Below are 4590 nucleotides of genomic sequence, written 5' to 3' on the forward strand. Positions count from 1 at the left end.
AGATCCCAGGCTGTCCTCAAGCTTGCTCTGTAGCTAAGGATGCCCTTGAACTTCTGATCTCCCTCCCTCTACCTCCTCAGTGCTGGGACCACCACACCCAGTCTATGTGATGATGGGGACGAAAGCCAGGACCTCTCGAATGCTAGGCAAGTGCTCTGCAATCAAGCTACACCCCAGACTCCATTGTGAGCAAACATATCTCCAGGAAGCGGATGTGAGGTGGGGATAGAAATCACAGAGGCAACAGCTGTTATTGGAGGAGCCAGGGAAAACTTTGAAGCTGCTGAAGCTGGACCTGGAAAGGGTAGAGAGGGATGGAGGAGTCTGGCAGGGAGAGCATAGTGACATTGGGAAGGAGGCCCTGGGAGAGCATGGCAAAGGAACCTTCTGAAGAATAAGGGACTGAGGAGAGAGGAAGAGATGCCAGGTGAGAAAAGGTTGGGGCCTGAGCCAACTCATAAGCTTATGTTTTAAAAGATCTACTCTATTTATTTATTTTTATTGTTTATGTGTGTGGGAGTGGGTGGGTGTTTGTCTGAATATGTAGATGGAGATTCCCACAGAGGCCAGAAGAGGAAGTTGGATCCCATGGAGGTGGAGTTATAAGAGGTTGTGAGCTTTCCAGTGTCAATGCTGGGATCTGAACTCCAGTCCTCTGAAAGACACTGAGCAATCTCTCCGGTTCCATGGCACACCTTTTTTGTTTGTTTGTTTATGAAAATGTAGTTTACTCACAGAGACAAACAGTCCAATAGTCGGGCTGTGCAATGGCTCTTCACAGCCAACACCATTTCTTGCCTCGCTCACAGGCTGCTGTGCCATCTCGACCTTACTAGCTTGGCTCCTGATTCTGCATTTGTGGCTATTATTTGGGACTCTCCCCAGATTCTTAGAGGTTGATGTCGCTATAGCAACAAAAAAAGGTTAGCTCCAGTTCAGGACATAAATTCAAATGCCAAACCTGTGGCATCCACTAAATACAAACCCATCAGTGTGGCACGCCGTGAAACTGTAATTATTGTTCTCAAGATCAAAGAACAAAGAGTGGAGAAGCCAAGTGTAAATTAAGGAGATCTTCCTTAAACGAGCCGTGACTAAGTCTCCGGGCTCACTGAGGGTTCCCCTGTGTTTGTGCATACAATCACCCCATGACCCCAGGACACTCATATGTAAGCCTAAGAATGTGGCATTGTGCCACAGTACACACAGAGCAAATTTTACTGGACAGAGCTTGCAAAAATGCAAGGAGTGTTAAGGCCACGGGAAGGTGGTAGCTTCTGGGAAGAGGCAGAGCCCTGTTCACGCACACAGTTCAGGAGGCCGTAGCTCAAGCTGTGCCCTGGGCACTCAGTCCTGGGAAGAGTTAGTCATTGACACCTAAGTTCTTCTGGTCACTGGTTTCCAGTGCAGGTTTTTACCCATTTAAAACAGGAGCCATGCACTCTACTCCAGCACCCCAGGGAGAGAAGTGAGACAAGACCGAACGATTTGAAAAGTAAACTTCGGTTTGGACAGTGATGCTGATGAGGGTAGGTGGGGATAGGAATGTTTAGTTTCCTCATTTGTAGATTGGCAATGGGAAAGTCTGGTGCTTGTAGCCTACTGTTTCTCTTTCATTCTCCCTTCCCTTTCCCTTCCCTTCCCTTCCCTTCCCTTCCCTTCCCTTCCCTTCCCTTCCCTTTCCTCCCTCCTTCCCTCTCACCTCCCTTTTTTTTTTTCATTGAGAGACATTGTCTCATTTTTAGCTCAGATTGGAACTCACTGTGTAGTTAGGCTGGCCTTGAACTTGTGACATTCGTGCCTTGGCCTTACGAGTGTGTGTCATCATGTCTGTCCTGTTTTGCGGTTTTGTTTGTTTGTTTGTTTCCCCCCTGCTTGAAATAGGGGCTCAGGCAGCACAGGCTAGACTCAGACTCTTTACATAGCCAAGGTTGACTCTGAGCTCCCATTCCTCTTGGCTCCGAAATTCAGGATTACAGGCACACACCATTGTGCCAGCTACTTTCCATTATTAAATGCAGAATTGGGGTAAACTTGTTTTGCTTCCTTAGCCCTTCTCCCTTTGTCTTGTTAGCTCTGTCACTGTCATCTAGCCACTCAGGGTTCTCAGTGTGAGGCAGGTGACTGAAACCACCCCCTCTCCCCCGACTGTGCTCCCCAGTGCTGGCTTTCTTTTCTTTTTTCAGTTCTGGCTTTCTAAGGGGAGGGAGGGGAGCTGGGAAACAGCAGGAACTGGGGGAGAAGGCCAAGCAAAACCTGCAGATCTGAGATCTGGCCACACCCATCTCATTGCTCTCCTGTGCCTTCTCTAACTTGCTCTGGGCAGATGTACCTGCTCACCCCCTCATGCGACAGTTACTACTGATTGTCCCCCAATGCCATTCTGAATACTTATCTCATATGCCTCTGACTTTCCTAGCTACAAAGGCACACACTTCCCAGGTGCACACACTTCCCAGGTGCACACACTTCCCAGGTGCACACACTTCCCAGGTTGCACATACTTCCCAGGTTGCACATACTTCCCAGGTTGCACACACTTCCCAGGTTGCACATACTTCCCAGGTTGCACACACTTCCCAGGTTGCACATATTTCCCAGGTTGCACACACACCTTACAGCTTAAGTTGGCCTCACCAGTTAGTGGAACTCTGGAGAATGTTTTTGTTTTCTCACAGGGTCTCCTTGGCCCTTTTCTGCCATTTTGTGATCCTGAGACAAAAAGCAAGCACCTGCCGTTCAACATACTTGTGTTTCTTGCTGTGGGAGAAAAGAAAACCTTACCAGCTTCTTCTAAACACTTAACTGTAGTCCTAAATGATATCTCTGGGATGGGGTGGAGTAGGGTAATTTAGAGACAGGGGCATTCCAGGCCTTTTTGAAAAGGTAGGGGTCAAGGTACCATCAATGGGATGATGAGACCCAGCCACCTGAAAAGGTAACAAAGAATGTACTGCCATTGTGGCTGGAGCGTATTGAGGAAGAGATCAGAGAGCAGGGAGGCAGAGGTCAAATCACATAGGGCTGTGCAGGTCAGAAAGTCTTTCAGTTGTCTTAGTACAATGACAGGGGGTTGTGTTTATTTCCTGAACAGTGAAGCTGGGCTTCCTGTCTCAGCCATGTGCCCCTTCTTGTGTTTTCTGCGCCATGGGACAGACTTTTCTTTCTGAAATATGATGGGGGTCACATTCCTGATCAATGCCGCAAATTACTTTTAATTTTGCTCAGGACAAAATCCAAACTGGGGCTGCGGAGATGGCTTAGTGATTAAGGGTGCTTGCTGCTCAATCATGAGGGCTTGAGTTTGGATCCCAGCATCCACATAAGAAGCCAGGCACCCCAATACCCTCTTTAGGCCTCTGTGTACACAAACACGCATGCATGCACACATACATACACATTCACACACATATGCACACACCATAAGTAAATAAAAATCCACCTGCCTGACATGACCTAAGGGCTCTATGCTACACTTCCTTTAGTCTTGGGTTCAGTGTGAAAGCCTGGGGTGGGTCTCACCTCCTCATCTGTGTGAGAGTCATGATACCACCCCCAGTGCAGAGTCAGAATGTGCAGTGAGGCCGATCTTTAGAAACAGCCGGGGCTGCAAACCAGAAGCCACCCTGGAAGGCCTCCAGCAATCACTTCATCAGCTATGGTCTCTCCTTCCCTCTCACTTGTGCCCACCTTTGTATTTCTTCCCCTTACTAAGCACTGCACAGAGCCCCTGCTGTTCCCATAGTAACCAAACCCCGACAGGTGGCCTCCTGACTTTCTCCTGGGGATCTTTACAGTTGTCTAAGGCAGGGCTGTTGACGGGACTTGATCCTGGAGCACCGCACGACCCCGAAGCTCACTGCCTTGCCTACCCACACCTGTTCTGGCTCAGCTCTGCTCCCCGTTTCCCGCTTCCCGCTCATGGCCTCTCCCTCTTTTTCTTCTCTGTGGGCCAAACTACTCATTTGCTTCATCCCTATCTCGTTCAGTTAAGGAAACGGGACTCGGGCCTTTTCTGAGCTCATCTCATCATACTGAATAAATCCTCCTCCTCGTGAAATTCCCTGCCCCCAGGGCTGCTTGTGTGTGGGAGTGTGGTTGTCTTCTCCATCTGCCTTTGCCAACTTCTGCAAACCCCTGGGGACCACAGCTGCAAACCCGACCCTAGGCTATTGTTCCCAGATGTGCTGCCTGGTAACCCTGGTACATAGAGGCTCAGAGGCAGCCAGGCATCAGAACACCGCCTCTTCCCTGGGATCCCTGAGGATGCTCTGCAGACTCCCCATCTCTAACTGCAGTGGCAAAATCAGCTGGGCTCCGCTAGGACTGTGAACCTCGGGGTTGGAGAGATGGCCCAATGGTGCTTGCTTCTCTTCCAGAGGGCTGGCGTTCAGTTCCTAGCAATGAAAGTCAGATGAAGCCCAGTCTGCTGTAACTCCAGCTCTATGGCATCTGATTTCTTCTCATGGGCTCCGAGGGCCCCTGTACACACATGCGCACACACACATGCACACACGCATGTAAAAATAAATATTTTTTAAAGGACAATAGAACCCAGGAAAAAATTATACTTAGAATTGTCTCTGCCAC

Source organism: Microtus oregoni, unplaced genomic scaffold (assembly GCF_018167655.1).
Source record: "Microtus oregoni isolate MIOR12 unplaced genomic scaffold, Mior012 000002F_ref0000024, whole genome shotgun sequence".
NCBI classification, from domain to species: domain Eukaryota; kingdom Metazoa; phylum Chordata; class Mammalia; order Rodentia; family Cricetidae; genus Microtus; species Microtus oregoni.